The 20215-nt window shown below is 41.5% G+C and overlaps 1 long non-coding RNA gene across 1 annotated transcript in view; it reads left to right on the top strand.

Moving 5' to 3' along the window:
- The window catches only part of LOC133624472 (uncharacterized), a 93030-nt gene that overhangs the window by 41191 nt on the left and 31624 nt on the right, over positions 1-20215 (top strand). Inside the window, exon 2 of the long non-coding RNA XR_009818008.2 lies at positions 12349-12494. This is a non-coding gene — a long non-coding RNA (uncharacterized lncRNA). The remainder of the gene's footprint in view (positions 1-12348; positions 12495-20215) is intronic.

The raw sequence follows: 20215 nt of genomic DNA on the forward strand, positions 1-20215 counted from the left end.
AGTCCCTCTTTTCCCGAAATTCCCAAATTTCCATGAAATTCCCATTGGAATGAATGGGACATTTTTCTAAGTTCCACAACTCCCACATTTTTTATCCGATTCAAACCGTTCTAACTTCAAAAGAGTTTCAGCCTGTTCAGGAATTGTGTGCTCTCTTTCAACATTGTAAAAAAAATCACGGACTTTAGGGATATTTTCCCCATTCAAAACGGATTATCCATTTTTCACATTTGCACAATTCCCACATTTTTCAACCTATTCAAACCATTCCACCTTCAACACATTCCACTCATTACTATATTTTTTTCAAGTTCAAAAAAATTCCAAGAATTCCCAGAATTTCAATTTTTCAAACCCTTTTTTCACCCTTTTTTCTGTCGATGACAGAAACCCACTTCAACTGTTCCACCGTCAAAACATTCCTCTTAATCAGGACAAAAAAACATTTTTCCCGAAAAAATCCAGGAATTTCGTAATACCATTTCTCAATGAAAAATGTTATTACTTCAACATTTCTCAACCGGTTTGAAACATTCCATCACCAAACCATGTAAACTCATTCAAAACATACAATTTTTTTGGCATTTTTCAAAAAAGTCCCTCTTTTCCCGATTATTCCCAAATTTCCATGAAATTCCCTTTGGAATGATTGGGACATTTTTCTAAGTTCCACAACTCCCACATTTTTTATCCGATTCAAACCGTTCTAACGTCAAAATATTCAGCCTGTTCAGGAATTGTGTGCTCCCTTTCAACAATTGTAAAAAAAATCACAGACTTTAGGGATATTTTCCCCATTCAAAACGGATTATCCATTTTTCACATTTGCACAATTCCCACATTTTTCAACCTATTCAAACCATTCCACCTTCAACAGATTCCACTCATTACTATAATTTTTTCAAGTTCAAAAAAATTCCAAGAATTCCCAGAATTTCGATTTTTCAAACCCTTTTTTCACCCTTTTTTCTGTCGATGACAGAAACCCACTTCAACTGTTCCACCGTCAAAACATTCCTCTTAATCAGGACAAAAAAAACGTTTTTCCCGAAAAATCCAGGAATTTCGTAATACCATTTCTCAATGAAAAATGTTATTACTTCAACATTTCTCAACCGGTTTGAAACATTCCATCACCAAACCATGTAAACTCATTCAGAACATTCAATTTTTTTGGCATTTTTCAAAAAAGTCCCTCTTTTCCCGATTATTCCCAAATTTCCATGAAATTCCCATTGGAATGAATGGGACATTTTTCTAAGTTCCACAACTCCCACATTTTTTATCCGATTCAAACCGTTCTAACTTCAAAAGAGTTTCAGCCTGTTCAGGAATTGTGTGCTCTCTTTCAACATTGTAAAAAAAAATCACGGACTTTAGGGATATTTTCCCCATTCAAAACGGATTATCCATTTTTCACATTTGCACAATTCCCACATTTTTCAACCTATTCAAACCATTCCACCTTCAACACATTCCACTCATTACTATATTTTTTTCAAGTTCAAAAAAATTCCAAGAATTCCCAGAATTTAAATTTTTCAAACCCTTTTTTCACCCTTTTTTCTGTCGATGACAGAAACCCACTTCAACTGTTCCACCGTCAAAACATTCCTCTTAATCAGGACAAAAAAACGTTTTTCCCGAAAAAATCCAGGAATTTCGTAATACCATTTCTCAATGAAAAATGTTATTACTTCAACATTTCTCAACCGGTTTGAAACATTCCATCACCAAACCATGTAAACTCATTCAAAACATACAATTTTTTTGGCATTTTTCCAAAAAGTCCCTCTTTTCCCGAAATTCCCAAATTTCCATGAAATTCCCATTGGAATGAATGGGACATTTTTCTAAGTTCCACAACCCCCACATTTTTTATCCGATTCAAACCGTTCTAACTTCAAAAAAATTTCAGCCTGTTCAGGAATTGTGTGCTCCCTTTCAACAATTGTAAAAAAAATCACAGACTTTAGGGATATTTTCCCCATTCAAAACGGATTATCCATTTTTCACATTTGCACAATTCCCACATTTTTCAACCTATTCAAACCATTCCACCTTCAACACATTCCACTCATTACTATAATTTTTTCAAGTTCAAAAAAATTCCAAGAATTCCCAGAATTTCGCTTTTTCAAACCCTTTTTTTACCCTTTTTTCTGTCGATGACAGAAACCCACTTCAACTGTTCCACCGTCAAAACATTCCTCTTAATCAGGACAAAAAACGTTTTTCCCGAAAAAATCCAGGAATTTCGTAATACCATTTCTCAATGAAAAATGTTATTACTTCAACATTTCTCAACCGGTTTGAAACATTCCATCACCAAACCATGTAAACTCATTCAAAACATACAATTTTTTTGGCATTTTTCCAAAAAGTCCCTCTTTTCCCGAAATTCCCAAATTTCCATGAAATTCCCATTGGAATGAATGGGACATTTTTCTAAATTCCACAACCCCCACATTTTTTTATCCAATTCAAACCGTTCTAACTTCAAAAAAATGTCAGCCTGTTCAGGAATTGTGTGCTCCCTTTCAACAATTGTAAAAAAAAAATCACATACTTTAGGGATATTTTCCCCATTCAAAACGGATTATCCATTTTTCACATTTCCACAATTCCCACATTTTTCAACCTATTCAAACCATTCCACCTTCAACACATTCCACTCATTACTATATTTTTTTCAAGTTCAAAAAAATTCCAAGAATTCCCAGAATTTCGATTTTTCAAACCCTTTTTTCACCCTTTTTTCTGTCGATGACAGAAACCCACTTCAACTGTTCCACCGTCAAAACATTCCTCTTAATCAGGACAAAAAAACGTTTTTCCCGAAAAATCCAGGAATTTCGTAATACCATTTCTCAATGAAAAATGTTATTACTTCAACATTTCTCAACCGGTTTGAAACATTCCATCACCAAACCATGTAAACTCATTCAAAACATACAATTTTTTTGGCATTTTTCCAAAAAGTCCCTCTTTTCCCGAAATTCCCAAATTTCCATGAAATTCCCATTGGAATGAATGGGACATTTTTCTAAGTTCCACAACCCCCACATTTTTTATCCGATTCAAACCGTTCTAACTTCAAAAAAGTTTCAGCCTGTTCAGGAATTGTTTGCTCCCTTTCAACAATTGTAAAAAAAATCACAGACTTTAGGGATATTTTCCCCATTCAAAACGGATTATCCATTTTTCACATTTGCACAATTCCCACATTTTTCAACCTATTCAAACCATTCCACCTTCAACAGATTCCACTCATTACTATAATTTTTTCAAGTTCAAAAAAATTCCAAGAATTCCCAGAATTTCAATTTTTCAAACCCTTGTTTCACACTTTTTTCTGTCGATGACAGAAACCCACTTCAACTGTTCCACCGTCAAAACATTCCTCTTAATCAAAACTAAAAAAACGGTTTTCCCTAAAAATCCAGGAATTTTGTAATACCATTTCTCAATGAAAAATGTAACATTGTATGTAACATTTCTCAACCGGTTTGAAACATTCCATCTCCAAACCATGTAAACTCATTCAGAACATACACATTTTTTTGGCATTTTTCAAAAAAGTCCCTCTTTTCCCGATTATTCCCAAATTTCCATGAAATTCCCATTGGAATGAATGGGACATTTTTCTAAGTTCCACAACTCCCACATTCTCTATCCGATTCAAACCGTTCTAACGTCAAAATATTCAGCCTGTTCAGGAATTGTGTGCTCCCTTTCAACAATTGTAAAAAGAAATCCCGGATTTTAGGTATATTTTCCCCATTCAAAACGGATCATCCATTTTTCACATTTCCACAATTCCCACATTTTTCAACCTATTCAAACCATTCCACCTTCAACACATTCCACTCATTACTATATTTTTTTCACGTTCAAAAAAATTCCAAGAATTCCCAGAATTTCAATTTTTCAAACCCTTGTTTCACACTTTTTTCTGTCGATGACAGAAACCCACTTCAACTGTTCCACCGTCAAAACATTCCTCTTAATCAAAACTAAAAAAACGGTTTTCCCTAAAAATCCAGGAATTTTGTAATACCATTTCTCAATGAAAAATGTAACATTGTATGTAACATTTCTCAACCGGTTTGAAACATTCCATCTCCAAACCATGTAAACTCATTCAGAACATACACATTTTTTTGGCATTTTTCAAAAAAGTCCCTCTTTTCCCGATTATTCCCAAATTTCCATGAAATTCCCATTGGAATGAATGGGACATTTTTCTAAGTTCCACAACTCCCACATTCTGTATCCGATTCAAACCGTTCTAACGTCAAAATATTCAGCCTGTTCAGGAATTGTGTGCTCCCTTTCAACAATTGTAAAAAGAAATCACGGATTTTAGGTATATTTTCCCCATTCAAAACGGATTATCCATTTTTCACACTTCCACAATTCCCACATTTTTCAACCTATTCAAACCATTCCAACATCAACACATCCCACTCATTCTGGACATTCAAACTAACACTTTCCCAAGTTCCAAACCAAATTCCGGTTTTCCTGGAAATTCAAATGCTTCAACATTCAAACTATGCTTACATTCATACTACATTCTGTCAGCATTTAAGTTCAACTTCAGCATTGGAGCATTCACAGGCCTCTTCTAGTTTTTTATGTTGTTGTCATGTCTCAGCAGCATGAGATTCGTGTCATCTCTGTCTTTTATTTTGTTTGTGTATTTATCCTTTTAACTTTTAACTTTGTGAAACTCTTAAGTGATTTGAAAATGTGTTATGAAAATATTGCGGATTTAATTGGATGTTATTATGATTAATATTGTAGTGGCCTAGCAGTTATGTGTAGTGTTCCAAGTGTCTCTAGAGCTGTGTTTGCGTCAATCCATGTGTGTGTGTGTGTGTGTGTGTGTGTGTGTGTGTGTGTGTGTGTGTGTGTGCGTGCGTGACTGTGAGTTGAAAAGGACAGCTGCTTGTTAAAATAACAGCTAGTTTTATTACAAATGCTGTTTTGGTGTGGTTACCGCTGACATTAAACCATTATTTTCTCAATAAAGATATTATTGATCATCCACCTCCTCTTTATAATACTTCTGAATATGATGATGATAATGTTGTGCATGATACACGTTGACGTATGATGATGATTTTGCAATGTTGACTATCGTGGGATCACACTCCTCAGCCTTCCCGGTAAGGTCTATTCAGGTGTACTGGAGAAGAGGCTACGCCGGATAGTCGAACCTCGGATTCAGGAGGAACAGTGTGGTTTTCGTCCTGGTCGTGGAACTGTGGACCAGCTCTATACTCTCGGCAGGGTCCTTGAGGGTGCATGGGAGTTTGCCCAACCAGTCTACATGTGTTTTGTGGACTTGGAGAAGGCATTCGACCGTGTCCCTCGGGAAGTCCTGTGGGGAGTGCTCAGAGAGTACGGGGTATCGGACTGTCTGATTGTGGCAGTCCGCTCCCTGTATGATCAGTGCCAGAGCTTGGTCCGCATTGCCGGTAGTAAGTCGGACACGTTTCCAGTGAGGGTTGGACTCCGCCAAGGCTGCCCTTTGTCACCAATTCTGTTCATAACTTTTATGGACAGAATTTCTAGGCGCAGTCAAGGCGTTGAGGGGAGCTGGTTTGGTGGCTGCAGGATTAGGTCTCTGCTTTTTGCAGATGATGTGGTCTTGATGGCTTCATCTGGCCAGGATCTTCAGCTCTCACTGGATCGGTTCGCAGCCGAGTGTGAAGCGACTGGGATGAGAATCAGCACCTCCAAGTCCGAGTCCATGGTTCTTGCCCGGAAAAGGGTGGAGTGCCATCTCCGGGTTGGGGAGGAGATCTTGCCCCAAGTGGAGGAGTTCAAGTACCTCGGAGTCTTGTTCACGAGTGAGGGAAGAGTGGATTGTGAGATCGACAGGCGGATCGGTGCGGCGTCTTCAGTATTGCGGACGCTGTATCGATCCGTTGTGGTGAAGAAGGAGCTGAGCCGGAAGGCAAAGCTCTCAATTTACCGGTCGATCTACGTTCCCATCCTCACCTATGGTCATGAGCTTTGGGTTATGACCGAAAGGACAAGATCACGGGTACAAGCGGCCGAAATGAGTTTCCTCCGCCGGGTGGCGGGGCTCTCCCTTAGAGATAGGGTGAGAAGCTCTGCCATCCGGGGGGAGCTCAAAGTAAAGCCGCTGCTCCTCCACATCGAGAGGAGCCAGATGAGGTGGTTCGAGCATCTGGTCAGGATGCCACCCGAACGCCTCCCTAGGGAGGTGTTTAGGGCACGTCCGACCGGTAGGAGGCCGCGGGGAAGACCCAGGACACGTTGGGAAGACTATGTCTCCCGGCTGGCCTGGGAACGCCTCGGGGTCCCACAGGAAGAGCTGGACGAAGTGGCTGGGGAGAGGGAAGTCTGGGCTTCCCTGCTTAGGTTGCTGCCCCCGCGACCCGACCTCGGATAAGCGGAAGAAGATGGATGGATGGATGGACGTTTAAAGCGGTTTAGAGACGATATCTTTACGGAGGAATGGTTAAAGATGTTTCCTATTTTGGTGATAGTGATATTCATTCCATCCATCCATCCATCCATTCCTAGTATGCAAAATACCTATTTACCTATGATGTCATGCCTTGTGATTACCTTTTTGTGTTGGATTGATGGTTTATATAATTGCAACATGATAGTGTTGGCCTTAAGAGGTGGTTCCATCCCCACTGAAGACCCAGGTACAGTGCCAATGCACCACATAAGACTAAAACTTGGACAAACTTTAATGATCCACAAAGGAAATTGTTCCACACAATTGCTTAGTTAAAAAGGATGGAAAGGATAATGCACACAAGGGCACAAAAAGAGGACGAAAACAAAAGGTAGAAAGTAGACAAAAAACGTACCATAGTAGCAATATAAAATAAAACATACAAACCCCGCTTCCAAATGAGTTGGGGAATTGTGTTAGATGTAAATATAAACGGAATACAATGATTTGCAAATCCTTTTCAACCCATATTCAGTTGAATATGCTATAAAGACAATACATTTGATGTTCAAACTGATAAACATTTTTTTTTTTTTTTGCAAATAACCATTAACTTTAGAATTTGATGCCAGCAACACGTGACAAAGAAGTTGGGAAAGGTGGCAATAAATACTCATAAAGTTGAGGAATGCTCATCAAACACTTATTTGGAACATCCCACAGGTGAACAGGCAAATTGGGAACAGGTGGGTGCCATGATTGGGTATAAAAGTAGATTCCATGAAATGCTCAGTCATTCACAAACAAGGATGGGGCGAGGGTCACCACTTTGTCAACAAATGCGTGAGCAAATTGTTCAACAGTTTAAGAAAAACCTTTCTCAACCAGCTATTGCAAGGAACTTAGGGATTTCACCATCCACGGTCCGTAATATCATCAAAGGGTTCAGAGAATCTGGAGAAATCACTGCACGTAAGCAGCTAAGCCTGTGACCTTCGATCCCTCAGGCTGTACTGCATCAACAAGCAACATCAGCGTGTAGGATATCACCACATGGGCTCAGGAACACTTCAGAAACCCACTGTCAGTAAAAACAGTTGGTCGCTACATATGTAAGTGCAAGTTAAAACTCTCCTATGCAAGGCGAAAACCGTTTATCAACAACACCCAGAAATGCCGTCGGCTTCGCTCTTCCTGAGCTCATCTAAGATGGACTGATACAAAGTGGAAAAGTGTTCTGTGGTCTGACGAGTCCACATTTCAAATTGTTTTTGGAAACTGTGGACGTCGTGTCCTCCGGACCAAAGAGGAAAAGAACCATCCGGATTGTTATAGGCGCAAGGTTGAAAAGCCAGCATCTGTGATGGTATGGGGGTGTATTAGTGCCCAAGGCATGGGTAACTTACACATCTGTGAAGGCGCCATTAATGCTGAAAGGTACATACAGGTTTTAGAGCAACATATGTTGCCATCCAAGCAACGTTACCATGGACGCCCCTGCTTATTTCAGCAAGACAATGCCAAGCCACGTGTTACATCAACGTGGCTTCATAGTAAAAGAGTGCGGGTACTAGACTGGCCTGCCTGTAGTCCAGACCTGTCTCCCATTGAAAATGTGTGGCACATTATGAAGCCTAAAATACCACAACAGAGACCCCGGACTGTTGAACAACTTAAGCTGTACATCAAGCAAGAATGGGAAAGAATTCCACCTGAGAAGCTTAAATAATGTGTCTCCTCAGTTCCCAAACGTTAACGGAGTGTTGTCAAAAGGAAAGGCCATGTAACACAGTGGTGAACATGCCCTTTCCCAACTACAAGTTGCAGCCATGAAATTCATTCAAGTAAATTATTATTTGCAAAAAAAAAATAAAGTTTATGAGTTTGAACATCAAATACCGTATTTTCCGCACCATAAGGCGCCCTGGGTTAAAAGCCGCGCCTTCAATGAACGGCATATTTCAAAACTTTGTCCACCTATAAGCCGCCGCGTGTTGTAAGCCGCATCTAACTGCGCTAAAGGAATGTCAAAAAAACAGTCAGATAGGTCAGTCAAACTTTAATAATATATTAAAAACCAGCGTTCTAACAACTCTGTTCACTCCCAAAATGTACGCAAATGTGCAATCACAAACATACGTATATCAACATGGACAGAGCTGCGTGAAAAAAGCCACCCGGCCTCTTCGCGTAAACTTAAACTTACCTTAACCACTCGCTCATCTTTTCTTCATCCATCCCTTCGAGTTAGCTTTTTATGATGACGCCGGCTGGAAAGGTCTCTTTTGGCAAGGTCTTCCTTTTGAATATCACCATGGGTGGAAGTTTCTGGCCATTAGCATGGCAAGCTAGAACCACAGTGAAGGATGACTTCTCATTCCCTGTGGTGCGAATATTCACCGTACGTGCTCCCGTTTTATCCACAGTGCGGTTCACAGGAATATCAGTTGCTGTGAAATAGTAATCCGTGTGCGGATGGAGAGATTGCGTCTTTTCATGAACCTGATCCCTGACGCTTAGTAGGAGCCATTTTGTGGTCTTTACAGATGTAAACACACAAAGGAAATGAAACGTACGGTATATCCGCGCCCTTTTTCTTCTTCTACGCGGGCGGGTGGTTGCTTACAGTAGAAGAAGAAGCGCTTCCTGTTCTATGGGGGCGGGTGCTTACCTTGGCGGTTGCTTGCGTAGAAGAAGAAGCGCTTCCTGTTCTACCGGGAAAAAAGATGGCGGCTGTTTACCGAAGTTGCGAGATCGAAACTTTATGAAAATGAATCGTAATATTAATCCATATATAAAGCGCACCGGGTTAAAAGCCGCACTGTCAGCTTTTGAGTAAATTTGTGGTTTTTAGGTGCGGATAATAGTGCGGAAAATACGGTATCTTGTCTTTGTAGTGCATTCAATTGAATATGGGTTGAAAAGGATTTGCAAATCATTGTATTCCGTTTATATTTACATCTAACACAATTTCCCAACTCATATGGAAACAGGGTTTGTATATGTAATATATGGGGATCGATACTAAAATATCGACACCACCGATACCAGGTCCTTAGGTTCTAGTATTGATTCTCAAATCGATTGATACAAAAAAGTTCAGTTAATAAATAATTCGAAGTGATTCATTAACTGTAAAAGTTTGACCTTTGCTTTGTTTACTACCAGGACAATCTCATTAAAGATCTGTAAACAATCAGAAATATCAAGCAGCTAAAATGCACCAAACATAGATTGTGTGGAGGGTGTTTTGCATTTTTCCCAGCATGCTTTGTAATGGGTGAAATGGGTTTGATTTGGATTTTTTTTATGGCGAAGTTTATTACAACATCCATATCTACAAAATTCAGTGACCATGTCTGTTGACATTTTGTGTAGATTGGATTTTTTTTTTTAGCACCATGACTTTGAGAAGGTTGTTTGCATTGGGTCATACACATAAATTCTCAGCTTGTTTTATGCAGTGCTCAACAAAAGATTATTGGCAAGGAAACACTACGTTTGTTTTCGCCCTCTTTTTGTGCCCTTGTGTGCACGATCCTTTCCATCCTTATCCTTTGCATCCTTTGTAACTGAGCTAATGTGTGGAACAATTTCCTTTGTGGATCATTAAAGTTTGTGTAAGTCTAAGTCATGTTGTCCACTAAATGTTCACAAAATAGCATCAATATTGTCACCCTTTTTAAATGAATGCAATCTTCATGCGATCAAGATTCATAATCAAACTCATGGCGTCTCGAGGGCCACTTTGAAGACATTGGCGGGCCACATTTGGCCTGCGGGCCGTAGTTGTGCACCTCTGTTCTACGTGGTTGCTGATTGCAGGAGAACTTTTTCTCCGACGTTTGTTCGTTTAATCTCTAATAACGCTCACCAAATTGTACATTTTTAGATTCGCCATCTTTAATTGTATTTTGTAGTGTGATTGTTTGAAAGCAAAGAAATACAACTCACTCATGGCCGCAAGTAGGGAAAGGGAGAACTCTTGCTCCTCGCAAAATCTCCTTCTTCCCAAGAACGGATGTACTTTTTCCAAAAGGGGGTTGGGTTGTCTTTATCACATTTTACTCCTGTTTCCATGGTAACTGCTCTTTCTTTATTGATGATTATTGCCGCTCGCAAACACAAAACACAAAACCAGTGAAGGCACGTTGTGTAAATGGTAAATAAAAACAGAATACAATGATTTGCAAATCCTTTTCAACTTATATTCAATTGAATAGACTGCAAAGACAAGATATTTAATGTTCCAACTGAGAAATCTAATATTTTTGGGGCAAATAATAATTAACTTAGAATTTAACAGGAGGCAGCTTAAGTTGTTCAACAGTCCGGGGTCTCCGTTGTGGTATTTTAGGCTTCATAATGCGCCACACATTTCCAATGGGAGACAAGTCTGGACTACAGGCAGACCAGTCTAGTACCCGCACTCTTTTATTATGAAGCCACGTTGATGTAACACGTGGCTTGGCATTGTCTTGCTGAAATAAGCAGGGGCGTCCATGATAACGTTGCTTGGATGGCAACATATGTTGCTCCAAAACCTGTATGTACCTTTCAGCATTAATGGTGCCTTCACAGATGTGTAAGTTACCCATGTCTTGGGCACTAATACACCCCTATACCATCACAGATGCTGGCTTTTCAACTTTGCACCAATAACAATCCAGATGGTTCTTTTCCTCTTTGGTCCGAAGGACACGACATCCACAGTTTCCAAAAACAATTTGAAATGTGGACTCGTCAGACCACAGAACACTTTTACACTTTGCATCAGTCCATCTTAGATGAGCTCAGGCCCAGGTAAGCCGACAACGTTTCTGGGTGTTGTTGATAAATGGCTTTGGCTTTGCATAGTAGAGCTTTAACTTGCACTTAAAGTATAAAACCGATGTCGCTTTTTGATGCAGTACCGCCTGAGGGATGGAAAGTCCATAATATTATCGCTTACGTGCAGTGATTTCTCCAGATTCTCTGAAACTTTTGATGATATTACGGACCGCAGATGATGAAATCCCTAAATTCCTTGCAAAACTTGTTGAGAAATGTTGTTTTTAAACTGTTGGACAATTTGGCCACGCATTTGTTGACAAAGTGGTGACCCTTGCCCCATCCTTGTTTGTGAATGACTGAGCATTTCATGGAAGCTGCTTTTATACCCAACCATGGCACCCACCTGTTCCCAATTTTGTTTAAAAAAAAGTGTTTGATGAGCTTTCCTCAACTTTCTCAGACTTTTTTGCCACTTGTGCCAGCTTTTTTGAAACACGTAGCAGGAATCCAATTCCAAATGAGCTAATATTTGCAAAAAATCACAACGTTTTCCAGTTTGAACATTAAATATCTAGTCTATTCAATTGAATATAAGGTGAAAAGGATTTGCAAGTCATTTCATTTTGTTTTTATTTACGATTTACACAACGTGCCAACTTCACTGGTTTTGGGTATAAGTAGTATACTAATTTTTATAAGTGTGCATGTATGCTAGCAATATATGTAGTTAGCATTAAAAATATTCAAATCCTTCATTGCCTTCAGCTCAGTGTGTCTCCTCTGAAATACAAAATGACAGCCAACCATTTCCTGCAAACATAAAAGCCTTCCCGTCACTGGATTTTCCTCTGATTGGATCAAAGCTTTGACCTATGTTGCCAAGTGACCTTTCCTGATCCCATTGGAGCGTGCGGAGAAGGGGCCGTCGCCTGCACACCTGGGGATTGCTTCAATGTTGGCATATTCATGGGCCGGAACCTTGGCTTTTTGATGTCACCTGGGATTTCTGATTTTCTTTTGGTGCTGTGAATTCTAGAATGCATTTGCCTGTTTCTGGCCATTGTTGGCACCTCCATTAATAATTATGTATCCCTTAAGGAGTAATGTGGTTCTCCCGTTGGTTACAGGGTACGCGAAAGGTGGTGACGGCCGACCACAGAAGCCAGCTGGCAGTGCTGCGATCTCCCTTGAGGAAACAGAAATGTTTGAAGAGGACTGAAGGATGACAAAGAACAGCTGGAGGAGACCGTAAGACGGTGGACTACAGTCAACAGTGAGACACATGATGCTGATTGTTCAGTAATGAGACACATGGTTAGATTTGTATGATGTCATACAGGCCCGGCCCTAACCAATCTGGCGCCCTAGGCAAGATTTTAGGTGGCGCCCCCACCCACATCGGCAGTGAAGTGTATATACTCACAAAAAACCGAATAGCTTTGTCTTTGACCTTTTTTTTACTTAAAGAAAGCAAATTAACAATCAGAATAGTTAACAAGATAAAAAAAAAATATGAATAAATAAATGAATGCAAAAAATAAAAAATGAATATATGAAATACAATATTTTTTACATACATATTGCTTAATTAACATTAATGATGTGCACTTTAACAACTAGGCTTACAACTATACCTAATATATAAAGGGGTGGAAAAGTGACTATTACCTGCAGGGCAAACATTAGCTAACCAGAAGGCAATAACAATGTAAACAAAAAACACCTGCTTAAAAGATCTAATACAAATGTCCCTGAGGAATGTAAGGTGGGAGTACTGTAATTACCTAACGTTACATTATTATTTTCCATAACAATTTAGCCCCCTCCACAATTAACCCGACGTTAAAACAGAACTAGCTATTTATTGATTAGCAATTGCCGAATCATGTAACATTAGCTTAATGCTAAAAAGCCAGGTTACTATCACATTCTGTAACAGACAAATAATTTCATGTAGGCTAACGTTACCTACCTGCTACCTCTGTCTTTTTCTCGTTTCTCCTCCTCTTCTTTTCTCTTTTTTCTTCCCTGGGCACCTGACAGTTTTGGCCGTTTTGACATCTTGTGTTGATTTTTTGATGTGGTGACGTCCAAAAAGAGTCATGATACGGGAAGGGAGGGGGTGCACCGTGGGGGGGGGGGGGGGGGGGGCGTAATGTTGTAACAAATAATATTTCTATTATATAGGCTTTACTTTGCATTTTAATTAACGAGGGATTATTTTTTGTATTTAGAAATAATAGTACCAACTTTTTTTTTTTCTCCAACATTTGTGGCACTGGCGTGGCGCCCCCTGATGGACGGCGCCCTTAGCATTTGCCTATACGGCCTATATCACGGGCCGGCCCTGATGTCATAAACAAGCTCATGACTTTAGTTTCAAACAAAGCTTGTGAGCAGGCATAATAAAACAGTCCGGTAATGAGCCCTGAGTTCAATTCAAAACCTAGGAGACATACATTTTTGTAGCTAATTGCTAAAGAGGAACTTGGACCACTGTCAACATATTGGCAGAACGTTACATTGACGTAGTAACTGAGGTGATCCGTTGCCCGGATTGTGTTTGGTTTTAGTTTGACTCCCTTAGTTCTGTTTCAGCACCCCTGGGTTTGTGTTTCTTAGTTGCCATGGGTGCTGATTATTTTCACCTGCCTCTGATTCGTGTTCGGGACGCTCACCTGCTCCCCGGCACTAATCAGAGAGCCATTTATTCCTGCCGTTCGCCACACTCAGTCTGGCTGTTTTTGTTTGCGTTACACCTTTTGAGTCCTGTTTCTATGCTAAGCTCTCCCGCTAGCTTTTCCATAGCTACCCGTGCTATCGGCACACTTTCCTGTATTTTTGTATTTTGCCTGATTTATTTTAAGTTAAAGTTAAAGTACCAATGATTGTCACACACACACTAGGTGTGGTGAAAATGTTCCTCTGCATTTGACTCATCCCCTTGTTCACCCCCTGGGAGGTGAGGGGAGCAGTGGGCAGCAGCGGTGGCCGCGCCCGGGAATCATTTATGGAAAATAAATAATTTTCCTACCTGCACCCTGCCTCTGGAGTTCCGCCTGCATCTTGGGGAAGCGATCCGTGCATTAACATGCGACCCCAGCGTAACAATAACCTTGCCAGCAAACACTGCGACCAAACTTTAAAATATTTATTTACTGTAATTTCTGTTCTATAAACCACTACTTTTTTCCAATGCTTTAAAGCATTCACTTTATACAATGTCGTGCCGTCCCTGAAGAGCGGCAGCCCACACACATGCACACACACCTTGACTTTCATTCTTCTGCGTGTCTTCCTTGCCATCAAGGCCATTATATTAACAACGCCAGTAACTCCAATTGCCCTTTTTTCCCCCACTGTGAAATATAACTTAAATGTGGACACAACTTTTATTTATTTATTTATTTATTTACAGACATACATAATTTTGCATTACATTATTGTTTCTTTTGTTAATATTACAGTCCGTTCTGCAAAAAGGTAATCCCTAGAAGCGTACAGTTTATGGACAGGGACCCACAGTTAACATATACATCATCATATAATAAACTAAATACAGTACAATACAATTTCTTTCAAAATGTACCCACCAAATACCCACTTAGACAAACTTTAATGATCTACAAGGGAAATTGTTTCACACAGTAGCTCAGTTACTAAGGATGGAAAGGATAATGCAGGTATAAAGTAGACTAAAAATGTACCGTAGTAGCAATATAAAATCTAACATCTATGCAATATGTCATGTCTGTGTAATCATGTTTTGTTTTAAGTCATGTTTTGTTTAGTTATAGGACTCTTTAGTTTCTGTCTTTTCACTCCCTTGTCTTGTTTCCATGATTATCCCATTAGTTTCACCTGTTCCACGTTTGGACTCATTGTGCACTCTTGATTGTCACCATAGCAACCCATTAGTTTTCACCTGTCACTTCACGCACCTGTTTCACGTCTTGAGTCACGCACCTGTTTTCGTTAATCATGTCTGTAGTATTTAAGTTCGGTGTTTTTCAGTTTGTCTTTCTGACGACCTCACCACATTTATGCTCTGTCCATGCCTGATACTTCTTTCCATGTCCATTCTCCATGCAACTATTTTTGTCCAAGCCAAGTAAGTTTTTGTTCCATGTTTATAGTCTTTTTGGGTTCATAGTTTGTTCTCCGCCATTGTGCGTGTTTTTCGTTTGTACTTTTTGCTATAGTCTTTTGATTTCATAGTTTATTCTCCGCCACTGTGCGCGCTTTCATTTATTCCTTTTTTTTTTATAATAATTAATAAATCATGTACCTTCATTCCCGTCTCGCCCGAGCCAACTTTCCGTTGCATCCCGGAAAAGCACACACCCAAGATCAAGTCATGACACAATATTTACATATTATATATACAGTATATGATATATACTGATATATTATATTATATTATATAATATATACAATATAACAATTACTATGTACAATATTACTGTATATGTAACAGCTGCAGCATAAAATAGAGAGTAGATCCAGCAGAAAATGTACATTATAAACAAAGAGAGGTAGCTAATATACAAATCCCGTTTCCATATGAGTTGGGAAATTGTGTTAGATGTGAATATAAACGGAATACAATGATTTGCAAATTCTTTTCAACCCATATTCAATTGAATGCACTACAAAGACAAGATATTTGATGTTCAAACTCATAAACTTTATTTTTTTTTTGCAAATAATAATTAACTTAGAATTTCATGTCTGCAACACGTGCCAAAGTAGTTGGGAAAGGGCATGTTCACCACTGTGTTACATCACCTTTTCTTTTAACAACACTCAATAAATGATTGGGAACTGAGGAAACTAATTGTAGAAGCTTTGAAAGTGGAATTCTTTCCCATTCTTGTTTTATGTAGAGCTTCAGTCGTTCAACAGTCCGGGGTCTCCGCTGTCGTATTTTACGCTACATAATGCGCCACACATTTTCGATGGGAGACAGGTCTGGACTGCAGGCGGGCCAAGAAAGTACCCGCACTGTTTTTTTACGAAGCCACGCTGTTGTAACACGTGCTGAATGTGGCTTGGCATTGTCTTGCTGAAATAAGCATGGGCGTCCATGAAAAAGACGGCGCTTAGATGGCAGCATATGTTGTTTCAAAACCTGTGCCGTCTGAGGGATCGAAGGTCACGGTCATTCAATGTTGGTTTCCGGCCATGCCGCTTACGTGGAGTGATTTCTTCAGATTCTCTGAACCTTTTGATGATATTATGGACCGTAGATGTTGAAATCCCTAAATTTCTTGCAATTGCACTTTGAGAAACGTTGTTCTTAAACTGTTTGACTATTTGCTCACGCAGTTGTGGACAAAAGGGTGTACTTTGCCCCATCCTTTCTTGTGAAAGACTGAGCATTTTTTGGGAAGCTGTTTTTATACCCAATCAAAGGACAAGATCACGGGTACAGGTACAACAGTGACGTGCGGTCACTGGAGGCAGGTGAGGCGGGGCCTCACGTGCCATCATGGAAAGAAAAAAAATGTAAAACGAAAAAAAAAAAAAATTAAATTGTTATATGTATTCAGTGATTATACTATAAAGTTATTTTCCATTTAACTTCACCAGTTTTAGATTATTTTTATTCAAAATCGCTTTTCACATTTGCCGTTCAAATACTGAGAGGAGACGGTGCGGTGATCAGCAGCCAGTTGAGGCACGTCACTCAGTTATGCCTCAACATGGATTGCGGACTCGGCTAACTGCTGGCCTGCTGTGCAGTGAGACCGTATTGCTATATGAACTATATTATACATTTCCATAGTTTAGTTAGCTGAGGTATATAATGTACAGTGTATTTTGTCAACAACTGTATGTGTGTAACGTATTTCTTGTGCTGAGCAATCATAAAACTGCTGCGAAGACGCACTGTGTGAGGCTCGCAGCAATCCCGCCTCCTGGTGCCGGTTAATGCACCACCGCCGCAGACTGCACCCCCCGACGGGAGAGCCACACCAACCAAAGTCCACACCCAAACCCTCCACGCGCAAGACCGAATCCACCCAAAAAAAGTCACTTAACAAAAAGCCAAAAAGTGCAAAAACAACAATGCTCGCGCCGGAGGAGCCGTGAACGACTGCAGGGACACAACATTAGGTACATCTGCAAACTGCAGCACGGATTTCATATTTCATTCATTCACAACTCCTCCAACACGAACACCACTGTTCCCGCACTTATAAGTAAAGGTAAGACCATAATATTGTTTTTTTTATTAAATGTGCTTTTTTGTGTGCTACAGTTTGTATGTGTAAAGTTAAAGTTAAGTTAAAGTACCAATGATTGTCACACACACACTAGGTGTGGTGAAATTTGTCCTCTGCATTTGACCCATCCCTTGATCACCCCCTGGGAGGTGAGGGGAGCAGTGGGCAGCAGCAGCAGCGCCCCACCCGGGAATAATTTTTGGTGATTTAACCCCCAATTCCAAGCCTTGATGCTGAGTGCCAAGCAGGGAAGAATGCTGGTATGAGCTTTTAAACATAACCCGTTAACTGCTGCCAATCAAATGGTGAATAAGATACTCTTTAGGGTTCATATGTTTGTAAATCTGACTGTGATGAAGTCAGTGCCTCACCAGCCATCAACCTCTTCGCACGTCACTGAGGTACAAGCGGCCGAAATGAGTTTCCTCCGCCGGGTGGCGGGTCTCTCCCTTAGAGATAGGGTGAGAAGCTCTGCCATCCGGGGGGAGCTCAAAGTAAAGCCGCTGCTCCTCCACATCGAGAAGAGCCAATTGAGGTGGTTCGGGCATCTGGTTAGGATGCCACCCGTACGCCTCCCTAGGGAGGTGTTTAGGGCATGTCCAACAGTTAGGAGGCCACGGGGAAGACCCAGGACACGTTGGGAAGACTATGTCTCCCGGCTGGCCTGGGAACGCCTCGGGATCCCCCGGGAAGAGCAGGACGAAGTGGCTGGGGAGAGGAAAGTCCGGGCTTCCCTGCTTAGGCTGCTGCCCCCACGACCCGACCTCGGATAAGCGGACGAAGATGGATGGATGGATGGATGGATGGATGGACACACTGCGCTCAAAAATCCATCAAACTGTTTTAGTACGACTTTGGTAAACTATGAATTCACACCGCTTGATGGATTGTACTGTGCTTCAACATGCGAGTATTATTATGGTGTGTGTATAAGGACCGCAAAATGGCACCTATTAGCAGACATATTACCTTCCGTTTTTTTTTTTTTAAATATCATGCAAAACCAACTTTTTTTACCTTCTGGTACCTGCTGATGTGTATTTGGGATCTGCATAAGTCCTGGAAATGTGTGCAGCTCCGACGCCGTAGTCATAATATTCCTCTTTTTCTCTACCTTCTTATGTGGCATTTATCAGCGTAAAGTTCTTACTTATATCTGTCAGTAGACTAGCTGTCAAAGCGCTAAAATCTGTAGTGAGTTTACATTATTCACCCACGGAACTTTAGTTATTAGAGAGCTCCGGACACATTTCCGGCGTTGTTGTTGCACTAGTGAGCCATGGATGAGGAGATGCTGCTCCGTTATTCCATCCATCCATCCATCCATCCATCTTCTTCCGCTTATCCGAGGTTGGGTCGCGGGGGCAGCAGCTTAAGCAGGGAAGCCCAGACTACCCTCTCCCCAGCCACTTCGTCCAGCTCCTCCTGGGGGATCCCGAGGCGTTCCCAGGCCAGCCGGGAGACATAGTCTTCCCAGCGTGTCCTGGGTCTTCCCCGTGGCCTCCTACCGGTCGGGCGTGCCCGAAACACCTTCCTAGGGAGGCGTTCAGGTGGCATCCTGACCAGATGCCCGAACCACCTCATCTGGCTCCTCTCGATGTGGAGGAGCAGCGGCTTTACTTTGAGCTCCCCCCGAATGACAGAGCTTCTCACCCTATCTCTAAGGGAGAGCCCCGCCACTCGGCGGAGGAAACTTATTTCGGCCGCTTGTACCCGTGATGTACGGTCATGACCCAAAGCTCATGACCGTAGGTGAGGATGGGAACGTAGATCGACCGGTAAATCGAGAGCTTTGCCCTCCGGCTCAGCTCCTTCTTCACCACAACGGATCGATACAGCGTCCGCATTACTGAAGACGCCGCACCGATCCGCCTGTCGATCTCACGATCCACTCTTCCCTCACTCGTGAACAAGACTCCGAGGTACTTGAACTCCTCCACTTGGGGCAAGATCTCCTCCCCAACCCGGAAATGGCACTCCACCCTTTTCCGGGAGAGAACCATGGACTTGGACTTGGAGGTGCTGATTCCCATCCCAGTCGCTTCACACTCGGCTGCGAACCGATCCAGTGAGAGCTGAAGATCTTGGCCGGAGGAAGCCATCAGGACCACATCATCTGCAAATAGCAGAGACCTAATCCTGCAGCCACCAAACCAGATACCCTCAACGCCCTGACTGCGCCTAGAAATTCTGTCCATAAAGGTTATGAACAGAATCGGTGACAAAGGGCAGCCTTGGCGGAGTCCAACCCTCACTGGAAACGTGTCCGACTTACTGCCGGCAATGCGGACCAAGCTCTGACACTGATTATACAGGGAGCGAACTGCCACAATAAGACAGTCCGATACCCCATACTCTCTGAGCACTCCCAACAGGACTTCCCGGGGTACACGGTCGAATGCCTTCTCCAAGTCCACAAAGCACATGTAGACTGGTTGGGCAAACTCCCATGCACCCTCAAGGACCCTGCCGAGAGTATAGAGCTGGTCTACAGTTCCACGACCAGGACGAAAACCACACTGTTCCTCCTGAATCCGAGGTTCGACTATCCAGCGTAGCCTCCTCTCCAGTACACCTGAATAGACCTTACCGGGAAGGCTGAGGAGTGTGATCCCACGATAGTTGGAACATACCCTCCGGTTCCCCTTCTTAAAGAGAGGAACCACCACCGTTATTGATGGAAGTAAAGTCTGAATGTCATTAAAACAGTTAGCTCCATCTTTTGACACTTCTTCCACTCCCGTCCTTGCACGCTACACCGCTA

This window comes from Nerophis lumbriciformis, linkage group LG27 (assembly GCF_033978685.3).
Source record: "Nerophis lumbriciformis linkage group LG27, RoL_Nlum_v2.1, whole genome shotgun sequence".
NCBI lineage: Eukaryota > Metazoa > Chordata > Actinopteri > Syngnathiformes > Syngnathidae > Nerophis > Nerophis lumbriciformis.